At 45.0% G+C, this 15435-nt stretch overlaps 1 protein-coding gene across 7 annotated transcripts in view; it reads left to right on the forward strand.

Annotated features, from left to right (window-relative positions):
- The first annotated feature begins 458 nt into the window (after nucleotides 1–458).
- KMT2C (lysine methyltransferase 2C) overlaps nucleotides 459–15435 on the forward strand; it is a 177061-nt gene continuing 162084 nt past the window's right edge. For all 7 annotated transcript variants that reach the window (XM_078617795.1, XM_078617848.1, XM_078617983.1 and 4 more), the window contains exon 1: nucleotides 459–1061. The gene's annotated coding sequence lies outside the window, so the exon portion shown is untranslated. The remainder of the gene's footprint in view (nucleotides 1062–15435) is intronic.

Below are 15435 nucleotides of genomic sequence, written 5' to 3' on the forward strand. Positions count from 1 at the left end.
ATGCTCCATGCTCCGTGGTTGGATGTAGAATGTGCTCCAGGCTCCTAGTTTTTATTTAGAACGTGCTCCATGTTTTCTCGTGCAGTGGACTTCCGGTCCAGTGTTTAGATTGACTGCACAGTGTGATTGCTTGCATTTTCTGAGTTTAAATGTAGACATCATTCCCTGATTCGTGCACTCTATTAATGTGAAATTAACACCAGGCTCCGTGTTTATCTCTACTGTGTCGCCGACTCCGGGCTCCGTGCGTTGTACTCCAGGCTCCATGTTTATCTCTACACCGGGCTCCGTGTTTTCTATAATGCACTCCAGGCTCCGTGTTTATCTCTACTGTGTCGCAGACTCCGGGCTCCGTGCTTTGCGAATGCCACCTCGGTTCTCGCCTCCGCCACGCCCAGTACAGTTCACCACAGCCCACTCCTCCTCGCCCCGCCCCCCGCTGTATCCTTGCGCGAGGTCAAGTGTGCGGCACCTCACTCCCTCGCGCCCCTGCTGTGTCCCTGCGCACGGTTACATTTCACTACGGCTAAAGCGCGCTCGGACAACAAAAAAAGGTTGACAACGAAAGTAAAACGCTCAGAACGGACGATAACAATCAAACGGTGAAAAATAACAACGATTTGTGTCCTCAAGCCGCGTCTCGTCGCCGTCGACGCTTGCGAAAAGACGCCGCGGCCCGGGGACTATATCGGCTCCCGACATGGCGGCTATGGAGTAGCCGCTCGTCTCTTCCCCTCTTTATCGCCCTCGTTCTCATCTCCTACCTCCTCGTTGTTCTTCTCGTTGCTCTCCTGCAGCAGCCTCGTGTTCAGAGGAGGCGGCTGTCGCACGCCCCGGCCATGAGGCCCGGAGTCTCGGGCCGGGGAGGCTGAGGAGCGGCTTTTGTCTCCTGCTTCGCATCGTCGTCTTCATCTCAATTCTCCCCCCTCATTGTCCCCTTCATCATCTCGTTCTTCTTGGTCTTCTTATTCTTCTTCTTGGTCGTCGTCGTCGCAATAACCCCCCCGGACCCGGAGATGAGGCTGCGGGCGCGGCCCGAGAGAACGGCGGACAACTGAGAGGTGAGGAGAGGGCCCAGAGTGAGACATTTCGTGGGAACATCTCAAATTCTGTACACAATTACAGCTTTATCACAACAACAATTCACATTATCGCGTACACACGGCATGCCACATTGAGTAGAACAGGTATATGGGCCGCGATGGACACACGGCAAACATTGCCACAGGAAGATGCACTCCTGTGTTGATGCTGAGAGGGCTTTTTGAGAGCTTTTACATTATAAATCTACACGGTTTTATCTCTACAGAGTCACATAAACACGATATGCCACAGAATAGAACAATACCACGGGCAGCAATACATCCACTAACAAGCACTGTCACAGGAAGATGCCCTCTGTTATAGGTTTATGAGAGGTTGAGGGCTGTGTGATATATTATTACATCTTTAGTTCTCTACAATGATCACATTGTATACAACTTAGTTCTCTACAATGATCACATTGTATACAACTATCAAACACGTCACATAGAATACATAAATACCACAAACTACACACTAACAAACACGAAAGGGAAATATCCTACTGTGTGTTGATGTTGAGATGAGGGGGGCTGTGTGAGATGACATTACATATCTACACAATTACATAACCATATCGAATACAATAACCACATTAACAAACACTACATGTCACAGGAAGATGACCTGCGGTGTTGATATGGCTCGATGTTGAACGTCGAGGGTTGTGTGTGGATTTGATGTTACATTGTGTATAGAATTATACATAAACCACAAGAAAACACAAACATACAACGTATACTTACACCACACAACACAGGAATATGGAGTTGTATCAATGTGAGGTGTTGATGCGAGCTGAGGGCTGTCATTAAACCTTTGTCTACATAATTAGAAATAAGCATACTACGAAGTAAAACAATACATACCACCACACCACTTAAACGTACACAACAAGACATGCAGGTTACACTAATACTGTGTGTAGGGGTTGGCCCCGTGTGTGGATGTTAGTTTGTTCGTGTTATTTACATTATATATGTGCATAATCATACGTGTTTTGATGTTTCATTGGGAGGGTATAGTTTGTGTGTGGATATCAGAGATGTATATACCACGCAAACCGCAAGAACATCACGCTTCGTGTGGACTTAATATCCTAGCTGTCATGCACGCACCACAGTCCTGGTGGTGTTCATGTGAAGGTTGTGTTGATGTTTGACTCAGAGATCTAGGAGACGACGTGGACGCGAAATAAACACCATACTACGTTCTCGTTGCATGCAGGACTAAATTGTGCCTTGCTTGTATCAACTCATTGTGGGAAGAGGTATAAATGACCGTACTGGCAATGTGTGAGGTGGTATTGATGTTGAATTGAAGAGTAAGGTGTTCACGTGTCAGAATTCTAAATGCCATACTACCACGGTAATTCGACATGCGCCACATATAAACCAGCGTGTGCCCCCCCTATACGTTGCTGTGTGCGTACAATATTGATTGAAGAGACTTATAGGCTAAAAAAAGGTTATTGCAAATGGTACACTATGCTTATATTTTCCACCAAATGCAAGGGTACTATAAAAACATGTCTTACATATGGGGACTACCTTACACTGCAGACACAGGACGTGAACACGGCGGGTTATGGGAAGGGTTTTGATGGGAGACGATGGCTTTGTCGATTGATAATAATACAGTGGAGCGGTGTGTATCAACGGGGATACACGTAACCTAAGAGTATATAACGACTGCAAGCAAGTCTCAACAATATTGCAGTACCACTAAAGCAATGCTGCATACTGCAGGAACAACACCGTCAACGCGTGTCGGTGTATTCAGTCTACATTGACACTGCTGTACTGTGGGCATGGTACAGGAGGATTTGCCACAAGTGGTACGTACGTGACTTTTAAATTGTTATAAAAAAATATATATATTATGTTTTCTTCTACCTACGTGACTTACCGAAAGAACCAAAGAGTATATAGTGTGTTTATTACAGGATGTATTACATGACGGTAGTACGTTGTTTACGTTGGTAATACGTACTGTTAATGTAAATGGGTTCACGTACTAAGTGGTTATGTGCAGTGTAATTCAAGCAATGGATTTACAAACGGCTGCGAAAATCTTTATAGCACAGCAGTACACCAAAGTCAGTTCACGCCTTCATGCATTGTGAGTCAAGAATAATGTTTTTTCTACCTACGTGACTTTACCGCCAAAGATTATGGATTGCTGTAGTCACGAAAACTTAAAATCAAAATTGAATTTGTCCACTATTCACATTACACGCAGTGTAACATCTTCTGCACGTACACCAACATCACTGTGATCTACGCACATTTAAATGTGATCTGATGTATTCCAGTTGGACACGCAAAATGCCCAGACCCATATAACAACAGCCTGGCCCGTTTCACAGCACGTATTATAAACAAGAAACATGGTACCCTTAGGTGCATATACTGACTTGTACGCATGCATGTCCACACAGAGTGGCGCATTCACGCAACTCTACAAGAAGAACTAGCTCAAACCAATTCCCTACTTGAGCTTGTACTGCTTAAGCTAACAAACTAAGGTAAACAAACACGCGTGTTTTGTGCAAGCGACCACGATGTTTATGGACGTAGACATAATTTGGCCCGCATACGCGTGCACAATGGCCTATCCACGAGATGCACGCACACCTGTGTGTGTGTGGGTGCACAGTCCTAATCGTCCCGTGGGCGCTACGGAGTCGAAATATTAACTACCTCGCCAGGTATACAGGAGTCCGTGGCATCGACCCCAACACCTGACGTCAGCTCTATATTTGGAGTTTGAATGTTCTCCCCGTGGTCGCGTGGATTTTTCTCGGTGTCCTCTGGTTTTTTTTTTCTTCCCCCCTCCAACATTTATAAACACGAGTATTTGGCTGCTGTAAATATCGACGTGATACTCCACTTAATTGGGCGAGAATTTGTGGCCAGGTCGCTTCTGAAAAGAGCTATATAGTTCAGTGGACATTACCTGGTAAAAAATAAAAGTTTAGTTTAATCCTTATAGGCAGGCCGTCGGGGTCACTTGGGTGAGCCTTTACTGAGGCCGACACACGATGGGAGTTGTGTGGCCAAGACCATGCCCAGCCTATGTTTTGTTTCCCCAGTGTGGTTTATACCACGCCAGGTACTAATTTAAGACGGAGCCAACCTAGGATGTGTTGATATACTGATGTTACCCAACCCACCACAAACGCCTTTATTAACGAAACACAATCATACTTTCTTGTACAAACAAAGACTCCCCTTATAGCCATAACAGACTTTTGGAGCAAGTGCTTATTTCGAGCACATGAAGGCAGGTACATGGTGGGTGGGTGGTCAGCACCACGCCCGGCCACCTTTGGGGCCGTCCATAAGTGACGTCACGCGATTTTGGACGATTTTTGACCCCCCCCCCCCATGTCACACGGCGTCACAAAAAGTCAGACCCTCTTCAAATATGACGTCACAAAGCTCTGCCCCCCCCCCCCCAAAAAACATTTCCATTTTGAAAAGTAAAACATGCTTCAAATCGCTTTAAACTATTGTCATTGTAGTGCGTATTTAATGTGGCGCTGCACTCTGATGTTGGAGGAGAATGCTCATGTTTACACACTGCACCAGGTGCTCATTGCATGCCGAGTCAGGACCGGTTGAGATATTCGTCACCGATGCTGAGCGGGATTCGAACACAGGTCGCCGGGTTCCTAGAGCAGTGCGCTGACCCCCTACACTAGCGCTCCCATAACACAACGCAGCACACATTTGTGCATTTATTAACCCATCCACATACACAGACTGGCCTCAACGAGGACACAGCCCGTATTTAGATTGTACATTCGCATAGGTAAGTGTTAGCGAGCACCTGTTTTAGTTGCTTCAGAGTTTAGATACTGTGCTCGAGATCGGCATCAACTGGATTGTACCACAACCAATAACACAGCCTTGCAAGGCTGTAGGGATAGTTGGGGTGAGAGTGAGCATCGGTTAAAGCTGGGTAGCACACAATGGGGCTATAGCCAGCAACGCGCATCGTTGTCTTATCAATGCTGATATTCACACCACAAGAAATTGAGGCCAAGCTGACACCGAGGAGGTGCGGGACATGTTTAGATACCACGTGTCACTGATGTGACGTGGAATCTAGCCGAGGTCGCACACAGTCGTACACAGTAAGCTGTACCACACCACATTGTGATTTTTGCACACAGCGTTTTAATGAGTTTTTTGTGGAATATTTGCTGGTTTATTCCAGGATGTTTCTGTTGCGCGTCGTCGCTTTGGGACGTTCTGTGTTCATATTTTGTTTGTTGCGGTTGCACCTGACGCATGGCTCACAGGGCTATACCTAATAAATGAAACTTGATACAGACATGCCCACGTTTACACGGGTACTGTGCGGTGTGTATATATGGCGTTAGCACTTTCCTCAACAGCTTTACGATAAAATTATATTCAGGATATTTTTATGTTTGTACATTTATACAGCACACACGCTTATATGTGTATACGCAAAGGGACACAGTAACAATGCATGTACACATTCCAGATGCAGGGGTACACATACCCACGAGCACATCCAAGTTACCATCGCCACATACATACACACATGCTCCTGCAATGACTTGTACACGAGATACAGTTACACATAGGGACACATTACAAGCAGGGACACGTACAGGAATATAGACACGAATACATGAACAAGGCTGCATGTAAACGCACATGTATGCATTCAAAGACACGGACGTGCAGACATACTTAACGAGCCTCCATTCTAACACATTCAATAGCAGAGACAAGCACATGCATTACCACAGCGCTCACACGTACTGAAGGCCACAGGCCCGTGTAGTCTAGGTGTGAGTCATGGTGTGTGTGTGCCGAGGAGGAGCAGTAGGAGAGAGCCCCATCATGCCCAACAGCATGGTGGCCACAGCCGAAAATATGGCAGTGCGTTAAGTTATTTTCGTACCTTTTATGGAGACCAAGTTGGCAGTGTGGCAGACAGCACTCGTAGAGGGGCTTATCAAGAGGCTAGGGGAGTTGTGTTTGGTTTCACGTTTCGGACAACGGGGCTCGCTCCACCACCGAGCACGCAAAACGAGCTCACTCATGGCGGGGGTGTAACGGCCCCATCATCATCCCTCTGCTGTGTGCGTCCATCCATCGGCTGCAATGAGAGCTACTGTTTTGCTGTGTGATGCTCTTTGTGTGTTTGTGGGATGCGAGCGCACAGTGGTTTGTGCTGATCCATGAAATTTTGCAACCTGGGTAGATGGATTCGACCATGGGGAACATTGCTGACAAATGATATCTGACCTTATCATTGCTCCCACACCTGAGGTTGACTGAGCCTCAAAATAGTACCTGGTGCGATGTGTTAAACATCTGTAATGGGCAGACAAAGGTGGCGAGACTAGTTGTGATACTGACTCCTTGTGTACTGGTGTTGGTCTTAAACGTTTCTCAAAAACAGCACCTGCCCCAACAGTCTTTATGGATATAAAGAGGATCATTATCTTTGCATGTTTGTGCGTGTTACTAATGTACACACACAAATCTGCCAGTCATCTCGGTCAACTTGTAACACTGGGTCTGCCCTGGAACCTCCTGCTGGCGAATCTTCCAGACTTCACGTGGCCTCAACGTGCACCTAGCCTGGCACAAGTGCCGTGGTGATGTCGCCGCCACTCAGTAGGCGAATGGTGGCTGTTAACAGTAACAGCACAGTGTATGGAGTCAGATGCACACCAACATGTTCAGAGTGCATCCATTTTTGGTGTTTTTGGTGACCTCTCACAAATGCAGTCCAGGAATATTGTTGGCCCGTTTTTGAGATGCTGCCATGTGTGCATGCATGTTATTAAATCTTGCAGCAACTTCCAGGGTGTGTTCGAGCTCGATGCACGCAAATATCCATGCCCATGATTGTTGCACTCTTTGCTGGTGAGATCCAGCACCAAATGGGGCCCATGAAATATTGCTGAATATTGTTCACCACTGCTGTTATGCCCTGGCTTTATCCCATCAAGATTTACCTGCGGTGAAAGTGCATTGTTGTGTGTTAGTATGCATGCACTTATTGTCCCTGAGATGCACTGTTTTGCTCTGTCAATTCCATGCATTTACACAGATAGCATCCGCGTGGAGAACTGGTTGAGTTAGCTGGGATATAATGGAACAATGAGTGGTGTGCATGCACCTTAGCCTTCGTGTCAGCCCTTCCCACCCCCTCTCGGCATTAGATAGTGGCCAGTGCACGTCAGCTGTGTTCACATCACTGGTATAGGCTTCTGCTAATGGGTTGCTCTGGTGATATGAGTTGAGCTGGCTGTGTTGCTACCCCCCCCATTGTTTGGCTTCTTGGGAGCATCCATGGCCTTTGTTCGGCTCTCAAGTAGTAGGCGGTGCTTGTGGAAGTGCTGTCCCAATTAAGATGCTAGATGCTGTTGGCCATTGCAGAGAGCGATAGCTTTGTCCATGCTCTATATACAGATCAGTGTGTGTATGTATTATATAAAATATTTTCTACGTTGCACTTCTGCAGTATGCATATTACTGGATCCATGTCTACCCATAAACTTTACGAATCGCACTATCGAATGTGTTACTTGAATATATTTTTACTGCTGCATGAGAATAATACAAATCTTCAAAAGAATCTTGAGATTGTGCTCATGACCAATGATGGATTCAACTCGTGCTGGGGATATCATCGTCCTTTGACAGGAACTAGTCACCAGAGAAGAAAAATATTTTATGGCTATAGAAGTGAGGTCAACGGTTAACGCAGCACCCTATGTTGGGTGTGCGGTTTATTTAAGTCTTAGTATTTTATTTTATGATTGACATCCCTTCATGGCCAATGTGAGTAGCTTCCAGATGGACTCCAACATCATCGCCTCCCTCTAAGAGTTGTGAGCACTGGGTGCTTATGCACCACAATGCTGCCATTCCCCTCCTTGTACCGTACTGACTTTCCTGGCTGCTTTACGAGGCAGCCTTCTTGAGGGAGGTGGAACATGGGCCATTATTATTTAACCTCAGGTTTTGGCATCGGAGCACTGCATGTTATCTTAACATTTAGTTTGAAACGCATGGCTGGCTGGGTGTGGAGTGTCAAGTTTGTATTTCTATAGCCTCCGCCATAGGAAAGTGGAATTTCCAATTCTGGCATAGAGATGTCAGTGCAGATGAACACTTTCCTACAATTGCGTGAGCAAGGAAACGCTGATACTTTTTCAAATATTTATTTGACTTTGCAATAGGATTGGCTTTGAGGCCCTCACTAGTGTGTTGGTTCTAGGAGAGAGTGGGGCTATTGGCAAGGTTTCTTGTACTTTTGTTGGTGGTGGTCAAGCGTCACTTTACATCTAGGATCACATGTGATGTAGTAGGCAAGAGGCTGTGTGAGGCAAAATGTTGTAAATTCGTCGTAATTTTCATTGGGCTATTTTAAAGTAACTGCCATCGCTTTAATGGACATCAGGTTTTTTTTGCCCGATTTATTACATGTGTGCTGTTGGCATCATGTCATGAGATTAATCTGTTGGTAAATGTGATGGAGCAGCGAGTCCCAAAAATATAGTCCATGTGTTATTTTATCCTGTACAGAGTAGGCGGCTCAATGTCCAAGAAGCTCTGCTTCTTTGGGCTTGTCACGATAGTAAAATAGATATTTTAAAAAATCTTGGAGCTGGAATTTTGTTATATAAAGTGCCAACCTAAATGTAGTGTTCTGTTTTGTGCAATTATTGGTGACCAGGCTGCAACCATCAACAGTTTTCACATGAGAACCCAGTTTAACCATTGGCTGTTGCCAAGATTGGATCCCAGAATCTCTCGGCATTGCGTGCTCAGCGCGCTGACCCTCTGTGCTATCTGGTCATTTCAACGGAGATCCGTTTAAAGTAAATGATGTACATTTTTATAGAACTGTATTAAATAAGATGTTATAATATCACACGTTGAACATTGTTTACCATTCACGTTTATGGAAATCGAATAAAAAAAATTACCATCACTTCATTGTTCTCTTTTGAAAAAATCCAAATAACTTTCATGCAAATATAAAAAAAACAACTGCCATCACTAATAGAGATCTGTAAACTTTTGTAATTCTATTCATAAATTGTAATTTCAGATTTAAAACTACAATTTACTTTTATAGAGCTCAATTATAGTGACAGCCATATTTTTTCAGAAATATATATTTACACACTGGTTTTATTGGTTCAACAATAAGCAAAAGTTTAGTTCGTGTTAAATGAATATAAAATTATCTAAATTGCAATGGAGATCAATATAAAAAGTTCAGGCTTTTCCCTAACACAGGCATCAGCCGGCATAAGCATGTATCTTGATGGCTGTTGTGTTTAGCTGGGTTTGACTTAGATATTCGTGCGCTTCAGCTTCCTCCCACAACACCAACAAAACCAACAAAACAACAATGGACTGGCCAAACATCTGAAGATGTTAACAATTATGGAGGCTGTTTTGGGCAAAGACTCCAAATGTATTCTCAGATGCCCCTTGCAATAGATGTGTGTGTGTGACTGGGCTCTTACCTGGTTAAATAGGGGTTACCAGGCAATCAACTCGACCGTAGGCATAATTTCGGGGGAGGCACAGCAAGTGAAATCTCCATTGGGCCAGGGAGCAGCTGTCTCCTCCCCTGCCTTTGCCCGCCACCCCTCCACACCCGTGACCCCGCTTGCAGCCCTCCCTCATTAGCACTGTATGCACTTGATTGGCTTATCGAGAGCGACTTCAAAAGCAAGGAAAAAAACACACGGGCTCCCGTGCAGCTGGAAAGTCCTGCCCGAGCACTGTACGTGGTGCCTTGGAAATATGGTGGTTCTGAGGCTGTTTCGGGTGGAAAATCAGCACGGCTGAAATTGGTGCCATCTTCATTGAGTTTTCACTTTCATGGAGATCCGTTGAAAGCAACTTTGATTCACATTTCGGTCAGATCTATTCAAGCTATCTCCTTTAATTGACATTTGTATTACTACCGTTCACCTCCAGAGATAATATGTTCACGTGATTGTAATTCATTTTCATAGATATTAGTTAATATTAAAGTGACCAACTCTCACTTTGACAAAGATCTATGACAGTACTGCTGAACAACCTAATTTTCATAGATATTATTAGAACATCATCCATATTCATAGATCTGTTAAAGCAAATCCCACTCATATTCATATATATTTCAGTAATAAAGCAACTGACAGGCATTCAAAAGAAATGTCTTCGAACGACCACTTTAACATTCATAAAGGGTTTGTTAAAGATATACATTCACTTTCTATGAGAGTAGCCCTGGCATCTAGTCTTAGGGTTATGAATTGTAATTTAAATGGAAAAAGGCAATAGTATTCTATATATATCACTTAAAGAGCCCAATATAGAATGGTGCTCTGAAAACGAAAGAGATATTTTCTGATGCAGCAAACTTATTGGTTTTAGTACATATCATACTGCAATTGAGAAATGCATGCCACCTTTGCCAGAAAAAATTAATGGGGGTGCGAATAGAGCCTTCTCTAGCCCAGGGTCAGCGTTAATACATAACTTACTGATATCCACAGCATCGCTATATATTTAGTACCTGCTTCATAACAATTAGGACATGGCTTGTGTGTTAAGAAGCACTGAAATTGATATTTGGTGGAATATCGGCCTCATTGCTTCTATTATTCACATTTGGTATAATTTCCACCCAGTAACTGGGGAAATTGCTTTTTCTCCATAATAAAAAACCTCACCTGTAGGTTAGGGTTTTAATAGCCGCCATAAACTGCTCTTTTCTTGGCCTTTATGGACAATGTACCATGGTGTTTCCTGATTAATTTGGGGTTATGATAACTTAGGATTATATGGTCTTGCTAAATGTTTCGACATCAATTGGGCATGACAGGAATGTATATTGGACGATACCTTCTTAAAGAGTTGTGTTTTCTACCATTTCATTGAATGGTGATGAGCCAGGGTTATTGTTTTGTAGTTTGCATATCACTACAGGTTAGGGACGTGGCATTTGATTCATTTAGGGACGTGGCATTTGATTCATTAACTTTTTTTAAATTTGTGTTTGAGAATGGCTCTGTAAGCTGAGACCCATAATGACATTTACAAGGTTACTTCAACATACCTCTTATTCACACTAGCAGCACACCTTTCTCTTTCAAAGGGTGTTCGATGCATACTAATCAAACCTGAACATTGAATTCTCGTAGCTAGTATTTTAAATATAGATTGAAAACGAATTTCTTTAGAACTGATTTTTGTGTTTAGTTTGCTGTACTCACGCACCCCAAGTTAGCATGGTTGGCTACATATGGCGCGAAAGAAGTTATACATACATAGAATAACGTAAAATCAGTAAAAAAATTAAATGTAATGTACCTTTTTTGTTCAGTGATTTGAGAACCAAGTTTAATCATGGGTGGCTTTCTAAATTATAATTTAGGCTGTCAGTGATGTCAACCCTGTGGTCTGACAGTATTAGCCACCTGAACCACCCTACCACCTCGGGATGCCTGTATTTTTCTGCATGAGCTCAGCCGAATAGCTCAATGCACAGCTGCTAGTCAGTACACCTGTATTCATAAGGCGGATGCGAATCCGCAGACAGTAATAGGTCGAGAGCCACCACACCTTGCCATCTTTTATTTTTTGCCAGATCCTTCTGCCACAACTGTTGTACTTTAGACACCCAGCCTCCAAGGTTTACTCTTTTAGTATCCCGCCATCTCTCCTTAGTTGTACTACAAAAGGCCGTGTATATTTGTTTCCTTTTAAGGCAGTTTTTGACATATCTGTTGATTTGTTTTTGTTAATTGTGCTTATAGACTACTGCCAAGGTAGAATCACCAAATAATTGGTTTCATCTGGCTTTAAGTTCTCTCCTTGGACACCGACCTCTGGGTCTCACTTGAATGTCTGTCCCGGTAACTGACAGTCACCATTCTGTATGTGTTATGTTTACAGTATGGGTAACAGCCGATTTATAGTACTGCCATCTCCCTGCCACATTTGAGTTCAACAGGTTGGGGGGGTCTCACCACTTATATCGATCTGGGTATGATCAATCAGCCCCCTCTCCAAAGCCTGCGTCACCAACATGGCTGACCTAGGGGAGGCCCAGAATCGGTTCAAATAATCGTCACCGGTGGTGGCCGTGAGCGGTAATCGAAATCGGGTCGCCGGGTTCGTAGCACAGCGCGCTAACCACTACACTACCGCTCCCCCCACACACATACACGCGCTTTCTGCAGACACAACTTTCAGGGTGCGTACGGCAGTAAACGACTCAAATAATAAAGCAATGCTGCGCGAAGAACGCCTTAGACCTGCAACACATTTGTATTTCACTTTACCCGCGGAGGGTTGGGGGAGGGGTGCGTGATATCAGCAGGCACACTCTGTTACGCTTCCGCATGCGGGTCACATGACAGATGTGACGTCACAGCTCAGTTGCCGTGCAAAATATATCCATTATTGCGCCCCCCCCCCCCCCCCAAATATACAAAAGTATTTTTTTAAAAATAATTTTTGCATGGTGTACAGTCTGGAAAGTATCCACATGGCAAATTTCAAGTTCGTTGCATGTCGGGAAGTACGCTAAACATTTTGAACAGACACACATTCACAAATTTAACTTATATATATAGATTGGCTGTAAGCAGCATTATATTAAATGTGAATTAGGCTATTAAAAAATTTGCTTCCCAACGTTGGGCCTCTGTTGTGATTACTCGGCATTTATTTAATATTCGATTAAAATCGACAATTAAGCTGGAGATACAATCGGCAAATTGTATAATTCGCGTTACATTTTTTAATCGTGTAATATAAAACGAGGGGTACAAGCCTGTGTAGCCTTTGAATGCAATGGGCTTCTCATCCCCCCACCATTTTGTGTTGTTCTATAGTGGTACTGTACCTGTCAGAACTAATGAGATCGAGCGAACGAGACATATTGGAGGAGACGGTTCTAAGGAGGTAGGCAAATAGAGACGTGAAATGATAGTTGATACGAGAGAGTATGACATAGAAACGACACGTACCGTACAAACGAGAAATGTATCACACACTCGAAACGGTACAAAGGTTACAGTACAACCAGTAAGCACACTGCAGATGAGCTAAACATTACAAATATAGTGCAGTTTATGCGAGACTGTACAAAGCAGACGAGGTAGAAAATACAGTTTGCAGAAAGGGGCCGTCCATAAATGACGTCACGCGATTTTTGACCCCCCCCCCCGTCGTCACACGGCGTCACAAAAAGTCAGACCCCCCCCCTCAAATATGACGTCACAAAGCTCTGCCCCCCCCCAAAATAAAACATGCTTCAAATCGCTTTAAACTCTTGTCATTGTAGTGCTTATTTAATGTGGCGCTGCACTCTGATGTTGTAGGAGAAAACGTTTATTAAAAAGTCGATTTAAATAAGTAGAACGTGTTGTCTATTTAAAGTTGCGCATTTTGATGTGACGTCACATTTCTCAAACCCCCCCTTCATCACATCGTCACAAATGTCTGACCCCCCCCCCCCAGGTGCGTGACGTCATTTATGGACGGCCCCAAAGTAGAAACGAGGCTGTTGATTAAATTGCTGGTGCAGATGAATTCTGCTGCACTAATACTCATACCTGTCCAACCCCTGATCTAGATTTGAAGCTTTCGTGACTGCAAGGATTCATACTCTTAGGTTTTTTCGGGAAAGTCACGTAGGTACAAAATAAAAATAAATAATAGAAATAACATAATTATTTCTATTTTTTTACGTGACTTTACCGAAAAAAGCTAAGAGTATGAACCCCTGATCTGCCTACCTACATTTCAGACAAATGTCGAACTTATTGGTCACCCCGTGCCCTTATAAATCTCAACGTTCATCCTCCAAAGTACCATCCCAAGGGAGAAACACAAATAGACAAAACATGTTGCCCGTGTTGAAACGGTACGGCTGTACGCAGTATGGACCTGAAAACTCAACTTCCCTGTACACAAGAATACGGTAAACCGTATGGGTTGACGGGTATGAATTACTCCACGAATGAGCTTGTTGTTTACTGATGCGTAAGGGTGTGACCATTTTTCCAGCACCACCGGCGAATCGATAAAATGTCGCGATGCTGGGGTCGCAATTCGAGGCACAATGCATTCATTCTCTTTTAACCTTTTGAGAAATGCAGTGGCGTCTACCGACTGCAACGGGGTTAACATGAACCTATCCCATAATTACTATTTTTTTTATTAAAGAGAAACCGTTCGATAATTACCGATCAGTGTTAGAAATCGATGTGAATGGCAGAATCGATGCATGGCTGCGATCCTATTCGTGAGGAGTCCGTGACGCGGTGCCCGACGCGCCCCGCCTGGAACGCGTTCCCACGCCGCGCCTCTGCCACGATGATCACGATTGTAAAACGCGATTTCGGAAACAAAACATCGATTCTTTATTGTCTAGCTTGCGCCGTCCCGTTTACGCATCAGCGTTGTCTCGTCCGTCTTGTGCTTTTGTCTCGCCTGTAGGTGCTCGTCTCGACCCTGCGTGTGTCTCGGTTGTAGCCGTCTCGCTGTGACCCACAAGCCGAAAGCAACCCGTGCGTTATGATAGTAAATGATGGATTTGTCGAGTCCACGTTGCGATGCAAATGAAATCGTGAGCGTAAGAATGGATGGCTGGATGGCCGGTTGAAGGCGCAGCAGCAGCAGCAGCGTGTGTGCTGCGTGTTGTCACGTCACGCGTTGCTGGAGGGTGCTCGGGACAGTGTCACACACCCACTGCTGCTGCTGCTGCCACCCTCGTCACTGCTCGAGAGAGTGTCACACACCCGCTGCTGCTGCTGCTGCCACCCTCGTCACTGCTCAGGAGAGTGGCACACACCCACTGCTGCTGCTGCTGCCACCCTCGTCACTGCTCAGGAGAGTGGCACACACCCACTGATGCTGCTGCTGCCACCCTCGTCACTGCTCGAGAGAGTGTCACACACCCGCTGCTGCTGCTGCTGCCACCCTCGTCACTGCTCAGGAGAGTGGCACACACCCACTGCTGCTGCTGCTGCCACCCTCGTCACTGCTCGAGAGAGTGTCACACACCCGCTGCTGCTGCTGCTGCCACCCTCGTCACTGCTCAGGAGAGTGGCACACACCCACTGCTGCTGCTGCTGCCACCCTCATCACTGCTCGAGAGAGTGGCACACACCCACTGCTGCTGCTGCTGCTACCCTCGTCACTGCTCGAGAGAGTGGCACACACCCACTGCTGCTGCTGCTGCTGCCACCCTCGTCACTGCTCAGGAGAGTGGCACACACCCACTGCTGCTGCTGCTGCCACCCTCATCACTGCTCGAGAGAGTCACACA

The sequence above is a fragment of the Lampetra planeri genome, chromosome 1 (assembly GCF_965212315.1).
Source record: "Lampetra planeri chromosome 1, kcLamPlan1.2.h2, whole genome shotgun sequence".
Lineage (NCBI taxonomy): Eukaryota > Metazoa > Chordata > Hyperoartia > Petromyzontiformes > Petromyzontidae > Lampetra > Lampetra planeri.